Raw genomic sequence first — 13,804 nt, 5'->3', positions numbered from 1 at the left:
GGTGTGTTTATTTTAGATTGATCTCACTCTAATAAGAATTTGTCTCAGTGTGTTGCAGACACACTGTTATTATTTCTGTGGGATTCGACTGCACCACTTAATTGGAAATATTTCCACCGAGGTAATTGATCAGGAGAGATTTCTGCTTTCAGATCCATGTATGTTTTGTTTTGGGGGTTTTTTAATCCAATATCTGTGTATAAATCAGCCACTTTAGAAATGCCACTTCTATGCAACGTCTTCCATTTGATTGGCTTCATACCTACAGTTAAAAAAGGATTATTGGAAATGGATACCCATGGAGAGTGTAATACTGCATCCCTGGTAATTTTAGGAATCTTCCTCCAGATGTACAGTTTAAGAAACTCAGACAAGGGTGTTGTACTATGCCTTGCTGTTTAATTTGTATAGCATCTTTCAACTGAGCAGGTAGGATAAAGTGCTGCTCAATATTGGTGATGGATGGCTTGGGATTGGAAGATCTAACTGTCAAATGAAATTAATATATGTGGAAGCCCAATGATATGGTTGGAGATTAGGCAAGTTAAACTCCTCCCTTTTCTTTGGGTGTTTGTAAAGTTGTTGGACTAAATTGTGCCAAGTGTCCATTCCATAAAAAGAGAGATGTTACTTGACTTGTTTGTGTAACTAATCCGAACATGATGTAAAGCCTTAAGATATTATTTAATGAAATGTTTTGGAAAAAGGATTTTTTTACTTGTCATTGACTATTTTTACATTTACAAATTTGACCATTTGATTTATCTGAAGTGGAAGTACTGATCGACCACAGATGAAGTTATTTTACTTGTCAATTCATCCTGGAGGTCTGTGATTACCCCTCATGGCCACTTGATGGTAGTATTGTTACATGCAACCAGAACTGACTCCACCAATGAATCAGACAGACCACAGTTTTCAAATGAGGGACACAAAAGAGTGAAAACACAAAACAACAAATGTTCCAGTGTCCAATTATTTCTTTGAACTGTGATTTTCTAACTCTGAACATATACAATGAATAAAGCAGGGACTTGCATAATGTTCAGCGCAAGAATGAGTTGAACATTTCACTTGCATCAACAGTTAAAAGAGATAAAGCTGCCTACGAGCAGCTCACTTATGAGATCATCCTGACTTCGGTCCAGCGCTCAGTTCCCATTGGACTGATTTTCTGATGAGCTCATTGTTCTCCAGTTAGCTAATGACTGATCCCTGGCATTCATTGGATGTTTCTCTCCTGACTTTTTCCTGGTACAACAGGTTCATTAGCAAATAGGTCTGTGGAAATACTAGCCATTAATGCAGGAACCAGTTAAGACAGTGGCATAACACCACCCCTTTCTGCACTCTTATCGAACTCACCTCATTCTAACTGATCGGTTTTCCAGCTGCAGTTTTAACACTTTGGTTCCTATAAGAATGAAAAAGGAGACAGAATGAAACTTTGTCTTGGGTTGACCTGCAGCCCAAATCCATGCCAACATTGTTGACTCTGTATTACACACAACAACAACAGTTACCTTCTTTTTACTGAGCTTCTGTAACATGAAAATGTGACTCTTAAATGGGAAGTCACTCAAGAAACACAGAACAATTGATCAAGGAAAAAACAAACACATTTGCAAAATCAAAATAGTCAATCTTAACATTGAAAAACCTTTTCTTTCCTTATTGCTAATGACCTCCTGCAGCTTTGGGAATCAGTGGCCTAATGACTTGATTTGACAAAAGCTTTCTACATTTTGAACAGTACAGTGGGGAATTATGTTTTTTTAATTTTCTTGCTGAGAGTTTGGAGAGAAAAGTTTGATAAACTTTTTGGACACTCAGCTAAGTGATTAGGTTTCGCTTTTCTTAGTTTACCTATAAGTACAAAAGCCAAGCCAGCTGTTTCCCCCTTTGGTCTTTGTGCTAAGATAATCACATGGGTGCCCAAGAGCTACTGGTCATCACATCTCCTTCTCATTCTTCTGGTAAGAAATGGACAAGTTGTATACCCTTAAAGGTCAAATTATTCTTTTACAGTTGGACCTTACAGGTGAAGTTTGAGAGGTTGTGCGTAAAATCAAAATTAACCAATCAGGGTTTTTTTTTAACCTAAAAGTTGCTCTTTGCACTAATTTTGGCTTTCAATCCTTATGGATTTGTAACCACATTGCATTTTACCCACCTTCATTCGGCTTTTGGAGTTTTGTGATGGTTTGACTGGATTTTAAATTAGGCGGCAGTAAAATATCTGTTTTAAAAAACACCAAATCTGTATGGTATAATCTAACAGTACTTATCATATCACCCTATGGGTATGAATTGTAATTATGGTATACCAGTTTTATGATCCCCACATGATTGGTTATGGTGTAACTCCTTCTCATGGCATACATCAATCGCACAAATACTGAATAAATCTATGTAGAGACCCATGGCATTAGGACTTGTGCTATAGCATGAATTTTTATAGCATAAAATACGTCATCTCACTGGTTGATCCTTTCTGCCTGCTAGCGCTTCACAGATATTATCAACTCTCTGCACCATGATCCATCCTGCAGCCACAAACCCAAAACCTAAAATACACAGCCGAAATCTCGAACTCTATATTTAGTTTGTCTGGTAAGGTGGGATGAAAAACAGCGTGCTGTTTATGTCAAATGAGGTAAAGGGACTTGATTGTAGGCCTAGTTAGAAACAAGAAATAAACCATCAGTTTGCCAGTGGCATGGCTCAGTGGTGCAGATAGTGCAGATAGGAGTGAGGAGCATAAAGCATGAATTAGAAGGAGAAATGTGAAGGAATGCATGAACACAGCATAGGCAGAGGGAGCTGTGTGCACACGATCTCAGACAATTGGGTGGAAAAGGAGTAAAATAAGAAGCCTTTTTGCATATTGTAGAGATATAAAAGACAGGGAGTATACAAATAAACCTGAAACAAGTTTGTTGCAAAGTGTGTTAACACATACTAGGTTATCTGTCTGGGTGCTTTTTTGTGTGCAGAAAACAAAGAGCATAAAAGTACAATATGCAAATGTAAGCTAGTGAAAGCAAACTTTGCTTGTACAAGATGACGCAGAATGCTGTTTAGTGCTCAAATTAATGTTACAAGAGGTTGTAGCTGAAAATCCGATATCTCATGAGCAAAAATACCTGAAGGGAGGAGTGTATCGTGTAGATCTTAAGTTAAATACCAGAGTGGTGATACAGGCATAGATGGTCACTCGTTGCACTGTCTGTAGACACAAAACAAAGTTGCAGATGGAGTGCAGAGACGGGAGGTGCTGCGATGAAGTCAAACTGAAAGCTGATTGTTGATATTCAACGCTGGCTCCAGAGTAGCTGTGCTTGGTATTTTTTTTTCACCCTCACTACACAGAGAAGATAAAAACTTTGCATCTTTTCTCAGTTCAGATACTCTTTTTTTGTACGTCTGTGTGTGGCCTCTTTCAGTCGTTAGATAATAGAAGCTTGAGAAAATGTATGTTTGGTTTTCTATTTGGAACATGCAAAAAAAAAGAAAAGAAAAAAGAAACATGTTGCTATTGGTGGTCTTGGTATTTTGAAATGATTTGCAGTTTGCCAAAGATTTCAGGAGGGGCAGAAATGAAACAATAATCCTCCAGTGGCGAACAGAATGAAGCCATATCTCATCTGCTTTGCTGACATATTAGATCTTAGTCACATTAAGATAATTTAGACTTCATGCACACCCTCGTCAAATCTACTAAGACACTCATTAAATCCTTTTTTTACTCAGCAGAACCAGCAACATTCAAACAATCTCATTAAACATACTCCCTCTTAAATTATCTTACGTTTTAGATAACTTGATGTTATGGCGAGTTGCATGTGGTTTACCAAGATTACAGCACCCAAACTGAGGTTGCCACATGAGGCATTAGCCTGATATTCTGTCACCCAAGAAGGGCTTCCGGTTGTGTTTTGTGGCTGAATTGAGTGGCTACTGCAGTTGTGGACTCATTTTTTCCAGAAATCCCCAAGGCTTATGTTGTTTTTATTTTATTGTTCATGGGGAAAAAAATGTCTCAGACTGTAAAAATGGAAAAAATCACTTAGTTTTTCCTCTAATACACAGCTACCGTTTTGGCCTCAAGAGTTAGTTCTGTGCTTACACAAAGACTGTATCGTTATCAAATGTGTTTGTATCCTAAAAGTTAGAATTTATGAAATAGTTTGCAGAAATAAAATGTCTCTTTCACCTTTTTTTTCTTAGACCCGAACAGGCCAGAGCTAAAGCCTCAGGAGGGGGAGGTTTCTCTGGCCTCCTCAGATTTCAAAGCTGGCAGGCAGAGTGCACAAGGTTTGTGAGCTGCACACTCACCCATGCACACACACACACTTGCGCGCGCGCACACACACACACACACACACACACACACACACACCCTTTGTGGACCCAGATTAACCTTCAAGGTGGTTAAATAAACTCATGAGTGGCTGCATGAACAAATGTTTCATCGCAGCTTTCAACATTTCCGTGATCATGCTGGATTGACATCCTGTGGAACTCCATGATGCAACTACAGAGAAGTATTATGTGGAATATAGCTGAAAACTGTAGTTATGAGTTTAGTGTTTGAAAATAACTGTAACCGTCTTCTCTAGTTTGCTTATAGGGCTTTTTCATAACTGTTTATTGCTTTTCAAGTTTGTCAGTTGTTAAGAGCTTCCTGTGCTCACTGTTCAAACCTTGCATTGTGCACATTGGTCCCAGTAAACTTTCCTCAGGGCCACACTGGCTTGATCCCAGGGAAAGTGCATAATTCTGTGCTGGGTTGGGGACCAACTTCTAAATAACTGCAGCACGGGAGCTTAGTGTGGTGTGGGGTGAGCCCCCATGGCGAGGAATCGTGTTAAAACAGCAGAGGCAAGAGGGGGTGCAGGGCTTGTGTTTGTACACAGGGAACCCCAGGCAGCTCAGTAAAAAGAGCTTTATTATTTAGGCTCCTGCCAAGCAGAGATCAGGGTGGAAAATACACAGGATCCCAGGCGCCAAGTCCCTTGCTCTCGGAAAATCCGCCCCAGCAGCGTCCAAGCAGAGGGCCTGGATTTAATCACCCACTGCGGCATTTGTCCTCAGTCTGAAGGGAGAGAGCTACAATCAATCTACATCAGCGTGACTCCAGCTACAATCATGTTTAAAATACACGTTTTGTATTATTGGAGTAACACACAAATTGTCATTCTGAACACACATCCAGAAATGACTGATATCTGTTAACACAAACTGTCATAATATGCTTTTGTTCTGGCATAGAAAGAAGCCCTTTTTTAACTTCACGTCCATCAAAAATACACACATCCGTGCACTCACTCATGCATAATATTCACTGCAAACAGAATGTTTTGGTGAAAAGAATATGTGTCATGCACTGTAAAGTTTACACAATAATTGCCAATTAATCTGGCCTTCCCAGTTAAGCAATGGAAATGACAGAGGCAGAGGCTATTTTTTGATACTTTTTTTTGAACTGGGGTCTGAATCCATTGAACCAGAAGGATGTGTCATGTTAAAAACAGCCTGAATGGATGGGGCTTTTAGTCACGGTGGTTCTGTGACTGTTCCCATTTGTTTTTGGACAAATCCAATAGCTCAGCTTTCACTCAGTGCCAAAGTAGTCATTAGTGCACAGAGATGTTTGATATTTCAAACTACAAAGTTCAATATAATGGCACAGTAACTGAATAGCTTGGAAACCAGCCATATCTTTTGCATTTTGTACAGTTGTGGTTTCATAATGGAAACTTCAACCCCAGTCTGACATCTGACAGACATTTTGCCAATTTATACCACTTGTCATATGCATGAAAAACTCACAAATTAAACAATAAACATGATAAATATTATCTGACATCCATGAAAGCCATTTCAAAGCTCAGTTAGCTTTCATAATTCAGTTTGACAAGTGAAGAGCTGATACAGTGCCGCTCATTTTACCAACCTACCAGTAAACACAAGAACGTTCATGCTTTAAAATAACCCAAATTCTACACATTTTCTGACGTGGGGACAGGTGGAAGGCCTAACAGCTGGAATACCTCACACTGTGTGCTGTCCAGCTGTTTCTGTTGTTTTCTTGCATCTTCCCCGACACCCTGTTCGCTGGTAGAGTCCTATCTGTTACTAATCATCTATCGCCTGTCCTCTGCCCAGAACAGACACGGCTGCCTGCCTCCCTGAATACAAGCCAGAGACAATGAGCTCAGCCCACATGAAGACCAGGAGGTGACTGGTTCCGTCTGTCAGCGTGAGTCCACTCACAACCATCCCCTACTTTACTTCTTTCACCGTGCCTTGTGACATTTAAATAGATCTTACCTATAAACCTGAGACCTTTAACGCCTGCATAAAAAATGCAGAGTTTAGACACTTCATTTTGTTATGGGTTTAACAACCAGCCTTGGTTTCTATTACACTGCTATTTTAAATGGCTTTACCTGCTCAAAAGTTATCACATTTCAGGGCAAAGATGGCCTAAAGGGGTTATGTTGTGCTCCATATGTGGAGGCTATATTTTTCAAAGCAGGCAGCTCAGGTTTAAATCTGACCTGTGGCAACTTTGCTGCGTGTCATTCCACACTCTAACTCCCTGATTTTGTACTAATTCCACTGTCTTATCCAAACAAAGGCTCCCACTCTTTCACCTCAGCTCCAACTCCACTTATCCAGCTTCCTTCATGGTACCGCAGAGCTCACTGGTGTATCTGGATGTAGGTTTGACCATTTTGGATACAGACGTGGATGTAGGCAGAAACAACATTTGTTTCATTTTATTTTTTATATCCACATAATCTAAAGACACAGACTCTTTGACACATTCAAAAAAATACAAATTAAAAAATGAGCTCTTTATATCCAATTGGCCTTGTACATCACGTCAACAAACCCAAATAATCAAATCTCATTTTCCTTTTTATTGTCAGTTTTAGTACATCATGCACAGTGTTTTAGAGCACCGCTAGACTAACAAACATGCTAACAAACATGTATCCAACAAATAATCCTGAGATCAATCCTCGGACCTAAAGATGAAAAATGTGATCATTCAGACAGGCTCTGAGATCACAATTAATCAGGATTCTGCATCTGACAATCATTATCTGGACAAAGATGTTAGAAAGTTAAGGCAAAGAGATTTGCAGCCAAAACAAAACACACCCTGTTTGTGATTCACCAAACTAACACAGCTGCTGCTGGCAGGAAGCACACACACACACACACACACACACGCGCGCACACACACTAACACACACGTTAGAGCTCATCTCATTAATTTATGTATTCACAGGTCCAATACTTTTTGGTTCAGTCTCGTCCTGCTCCTTGTGCCAGTGTTCAGAAAAAAAGTCAAACCAGATCAAACCAAATGAGTTGCTCAAGAACAAAAAAAAAAGTGTTGATATCTAATCAAGGCAATGCCATTTTATTTATAAAACAAATGTCATTAACAAAGGCAACTCAATGTGCAAAGCTTAAATATTCAATGGGAGTAAGCTTTAATGCACTTTTTTTTTTTTTAACCTTGATTTAAAAACGTTTACGTTTGGAGCACATCTAATCTCTGAGAACAATCTGTGTTTCAGAATAAAACCTTAATATTGGATCATTGGATGTTTTTAATGTCTTTACTTAGATCCATACATTTAGCATTATGTCATTAATATAAATATAAATGTGTGTTTTGCTCTAGACTTGTCAAACTGTTACTGATAATCATGTATGTCCTACAAGACACAAAGACTGCCAAGTAAGGTTTTAAAAAATACATTTTACATATGTAACCACGTTTAGAAAACCTAATATTAAAAATATCGTGAAAGATCACGAGCCAATGTCATGTTAGTTTGAAAAAACATGGCACAAAAAAAAAAAAAAAAATTAACATGGTCTTGATTTAAAAGAAATTTCAACTCTAAAAATGACGGGTCAACTCCAACAGGATCAGCGGCATCGACCGTCTTCACCCCCCACGTGGTTCCATCCATTTCATTTCCGAGGTCTCGCGGTAAATCTTAAAATATATTAATGACAGAAAGTTGGACACAAATAAAAGATAAGAACAGAGGAAAGAAAAAGGTCTTAGGGAAACGCTGCAAATCTCACGGCTACAGCTGCAGCTGCAGTGTGTCTTCATGTGAAGGCCTACCTTCACCTACCACATCTAAAAACATTTAGCTTTGATTATGCAGGAGACGGGTTTCTCTAAACTGGAGCAGTAATAATTAGACTACTTTAATTTTGACCGTCCGCCATCAGCATACGGAATACTCAACGTTATCTTATTCTGGACAGACGAGTAACAGCAAAGTATTTCCTGTTGACGACAGGGACAGGAGAAAGCCGCTGTGCAGACTTCCTTGCAGGTGAAACACTTAGGCATACACCAGTAAGTTGATTTTCTGACAGTGCTCCGTTTTGTGTTATAAAGCGTGCTGTTTTATCTGCTGAATCACGTGTTGTTGATGTGGCTCTGCTGTTGGTATGAGGATATTTTGTGAACTGCAAACCCCGTTGAGAAGTAGGTTATCCTTGTATCTTATTGATGCAGCAGTAGCCTATATATGCTGAATTGTATGCCTCGCAAGTCATGTTGAAGTGCAGGTGAGTGAAGATACTTCAGGTCAGACTGCTGTCAGACCACAAGATGCGAGAACAGAAAGATCAAAGATCATAACACCTGGGTTTATATGAAAATGATTAAATAAGGACTACTTTTAATGACTTTTTAAGTGCCAACAATGTGCTGATATTCAGTGATATTTTACACAATTTGAAGCAGCATATGATGGTAACTCATTTAGAAGTTGCATCAAATGATGGACACATTAATGCATCAATAATTATAATCCAGTAATACAAAAAAATCTGAAATGGCCAATTCTATGTTACACTGAAAAAAAAAAATACTTTGATTCAAACCACTGTAACTCCAAAGCTTAAAATCTGTGTCATCCCCCATTAGTCTATATGTCTTAACAGGCTAATAACTACTAGCCAGCTGAAAGTCTACCTTTTATTATAAGATCTGCTGCCACAAGTGATCAGTTTAAGACATTTTTTAAAAACCCATTTTACCTCTAGTTTAGTGTTTTTATCCCAACAGCATTGTCCACTAGAAGTTTTACTATTGTTTAGCGTTTGAACTTATTTTCACATTTGTTTTCATGATGTTTGAACGAAATGTATTCTGCTAAACTTAACGTACAGCACTTTGGTCTGCCTTGGCTGTTATACATGTGCTACACAAATAAAGTTGACTTGACTTGAATAATAAACAAATGCAGCATGCAAATGAAGAAGATAACCAATGAAGAGATTTCGCTGCTAAAATGATCATTGTTTAATGTTGGCATGTTAGTGTTAGCTGCGGTTAGCTTGAACTGAGCCGGATTACAGAACTCCATTTATGAACTTTTCTTGCAAAGTTTTTCCAAAGAAGTGAGACCAAGATCAGCAGCAACGGATTACTTGAAAGAAACCTGCTTTTCTCAGAGCGTTGAGGTTGTTTGTTTAGTGTTTGATGAGCTCCTTGAGATGAGTGCTTCTACTTCAACATTTCTGCCCGTACTATTCAGCAAATTACCATAACCATTCCTATCATAGACTTGTGAGAATCATGATAGAATTGAATCTGGAACAAAAGCACATCGTCCCTTTATTTGTATGTACTATAGCGTCTTTGGAATCAGCGGCTACAGATACACAGGAATAAATATTCCAAGCACGTGCTCATACGATCCTAGGTGCACTGTCTCTGTCCTTTTTGATTTGCTCTGCTATGATAAACATGCTGTTGAGTCATTGTCTGGCCCCATCGGGCTAATCCTGATCCAGGATCCTCTGGCTGGCTCTCGTGTGTTCGTCTCACTATTGGACAGAGCAGGTGTATGAATCACCATGCAGATTTCTGATTTGCTGCATCTGCTGTCTGTCCCCCATGCCCTTTTGCACTTCTGGCTGACTATCAGGTAAAGTCGTCTTGTTTGGATTTTAAGTGAGGTAAGAAACCAGCATTCCTCTGCAAACGATCCCCTGGCAAGAAACAGATCAACTGTGAATGTGATCACTGAGACTGAAATGGGAAGTTACGTCATCCCTTTGATAAGCCAGGTTAGTGAGTTATGATCAATCACATGTCTGAGGCTACCACAAGGGTTTGATGAATGTGAAGCAACGTCAGAAGATGGCTTTGGCTCGGTTCAGTCAACTACTGAACTCAGCGCCTTCACAGTCTGAGATTTATTCAGACAGTCTGCCTAAGAGACATTTTGCTAACACACCCAATATTTATCTATAGCTGCATGCACACTGTTACCCGTGCTTAACTTACCAGCATTATACTTTGGTTTGAGTGAGACTTTCTTTCTGCTTTCTCAAGGTCAAACGTGCCCCTGGGAGTCTAAATGCTGCTAAAGTCCATTACTCAAAGTTGTAATCCCACTTTATCCCAGTTTACCTTCAGCATCAGTGTAAGGGAAGTTACTGGTTATTATTCTAATCCCACACTGCAATTAGCCTCTTTTTTTGTATTCCTTTCAAAACATCAGTCATTACACAAAAATGTCTGAGTGATGCAACTGATATCCTTCTCAGAGAAATACATGCTGCTGCTGATGTGTGGGTTTTCCCCCCACACACACTGATGAGCTTGCTGGAAGCCAAACTGAACTCAATCGCAAGCTGAAATGAATCTTTAATGATCCATGAGGGGGACTTTGGTTGCTCAGTCAGAAAATCGTAAAACACACTATAGAGAAAAAGGTTGATGTGACGTCACCGGGCACAGTCAGGTCATCGTCCTGCTAGCTGCGCAGCTGACTGGGGACTGTACCTGGAGGAAGCTATGGACCTCTGTTCTGTTGTAACTGTCGCTCGCTCACTTTGCCCAGGGCAGAGCTCCAGGCAGAGGGAGAAAAGGAGCTTTGAACCAGGAGGTTGGAATTAGTAGGCCTGAGGGGGAGGGGAGACATCTCTATACAAATACATTATAGTCCTAGAGACCATATGAGTCCAGGGGCTACTACCACTGTACACCCATTCAGGTCTTTGCCAACATCCATTGCTCTCCTTTTCCATCTCCATCATGTCTGAGTCACCTCCAGTGTCCAGGAGGAAGTTGCAGTAAAAATCTCTTGATTGTAGTTTAACATTACTCCATCTCATCATACAATGCCACTTTTCCCCCAACAAGAACCCCCGCTGGGCAAAGAGCTAAGTGGCGAATTTAGCAGAGTGGTGGTCGGTCCATCACAAGATTCAAACTCCAGTGTGAAAAATGAATGCCAATGCAGAAGTGCCTGTTGTAAGTGGGAGACGGCATTTCCAGCATGGTGACAGCCATATGGGACTCCAAAGCTCCCTGCAGTAATAGATGAGTGACATCACTCAGGCTTTGTCAATTAATATTTGCATTCTACATTGTACATCCCTTAAAGTTGTGTTTTTTCACAGTAAACAGTCGGGTGTGGTCCCAGTGAGACTGTATAGGACAAGTGTTTATCGTTGTTAGGTCTGATTATAAATTATCTCTATCCTGCATAAGTGACCATCTCCAGAGATATGAGAATCTAAATCAGAATAAGTTTTATTGCCAAGTACATTTACATATACAAGGAATTTGTCTTGGTGTATTGGTGCGAAAATAACAAGTACTTAAGTAATATTTGAGATGCAATTACCAATATACAAAATAGAATTGAAAACATGTAAAATATAAAGAAAAAAAACACAAAATGTACAAAGGGTGCATGAGAGAAATTGAATTTAAAGTCCATTATGCGTTGATATAACATATAAACAAGCAGTGTCAGCCTTCACATTACTGTGATGTTTTCTGACTGTGGGGCTGATGACAGTCTGTGTTAAATTCTGAATATATTTAAAATCTAAACCACCAGTTATATGAGAGGAAACAAGAAGTCAGCAGAAATTGTCTTTAAACTCTGATGATCCTGAATCTGAAGAATGGAATATGAAACTCATTATGTATTTAGGAGTTTTTGTTTTATGGCTGATATATAGTCAGATGTGGGAAAAGTGTGCACAACAGAATTCAAAGCACACTGTTAAATATTTTTACATGAACTTATTCAGGTTCTATAGTCACCTCAGTCCTTTTGCACACGTGTAAAATCCTTTCTGTGACTCTAGTTCCTTTTCTTTCCTTCTGGCCACCATCACTCTCTTGAGGTGACGTCAAATGCTTTGCTGGTTTAAAACTAATATTGTTGTATGGGATTTGCAAGGAAATTAGGGTTTCGCTTAAAGCCTATAGGGCCCTTCAGCAAGCGGTTCCCAGTGAAAAGTGATCTTATGAAGCTCCGGTCACCTTTACGTCATTTTTAAGTTAACTCTTCTTTGTTGTGCATGAAGAAGGGATTTATATATACATAAACAGAACAAAAAAAAGTCTCCTTTATTTTAAAAATATTTTCATTTTAATTATGTTTGCTAAAAACACAACTTCCCAACCATATATGTATACAATAGATGTAAATCACACATAGCAGATTGTTGTGGTTTTATGTAGCAGGGGCATTTAAAGTCACTAGTAGTTATATTCCTCATTTGCTTCTCGAAGCACACATTATGAAGTGGCTGCTACTCACATCGTGTCCTGGTGTCTGCTTTTGCAACAGCACAAGAAAAACAGTGAGCTGCCATGATCTCTCACTCTGCTCTCCACATCAATCCACACTGTGGACTGCAGATGCCTGTTTCCCTCCATATGCCTGTTATTAGTCTGATATGAAAACCCAGCTCCTTTTTGATTCTCATGGTCCAGAGCAATTCTTACTGTGTGTGATTTTTAAACCTCACGTATGTAGTCTCTGCTGCCTCACATCAGTCCCCGGCCACCCGGCCACAGAAATCCTTATTTTCTTTGGATGTACAGTGGAGCAGTTTCACACAACCCTGGAGTTCAAATAAAGCCAGTTTGATAGTTACAGCGGGACTCCCGGATCTGATTTTGTCTCTAATTGCAACACTGAATGGAGATGTTGGAGGTTATTTTACATTCAGCCGTTGCCCTTTTTCTTCTAGGTCAAAATTAAAATTGCATTATAGCGTGCAGTCAATGTTTAGTTTTTTTTATAGTGCTTCCATTAAACCGACTGACCCACAGCTCTTTTGAAGTCAGTGTAGCATTGGGAGCTTCTCAAGAAGCCGCGGGGAGGGAGGTTTCTGGATCAGGTGTCCTTACACTGTCAACACTTTAAGAAATAAAAGCCTCCTCGCTCCTTCCTCTGAGAAAACGCCCTCATGTTTTCAATTTCCCGGCGAGCGGTGGACTTTTGACTCCTTTTTTCAATACTTTTCACCCTAAAAGAAAATCCCCTTATGCTGGAGTGTCTTGCACTATGTTAAAGCCTGTAGAGCTGCTGACATATGCACCAGTTTTAGCTTCAGCAGCTAACGTCATCCCTACATTGCTGGTGATTATAAAGCAGCAGGAGTGAAAGACCACTGCGGTGAGCTGCTATGTGGTGTGTAATCTGCCAGTAATTTCATGCTCATGCTGTGTCATTTAAAATATGAAACCATTGGGGAAAGAAAAACTGTTTTTTGTTAAAGTCATTGTGCAGTTACAAAAAAGTGGACGCTTGTTAGGGGATCACATGATACTTTTTCAAAAATTCCTAGAAAGACTGCTGTTATCCACATTCCGTGGTAACCTATGATGACATACATGTGAAAGTATGTTGGTTTCAAGGTAGAGCTGTGCAAAACTGACGATTTCCTGAACATTTACATGTTTTGCCAAAAAAACGAAGAGGGGGGGGGG

Source organism: Symphodus melops, assembly GCF_947650265.1.
Source record: "Symphodus melops genome assembly, chromosome: 1".
Taxonomy (NCBI): Eukaryota; Metazoa; Chordata; class Actinopteri; order Labriformes; family Labridae; genus Symphodus; species Symphodus melops.
This window is presented reverse-complemented; position numbering follows the sequence as displayed.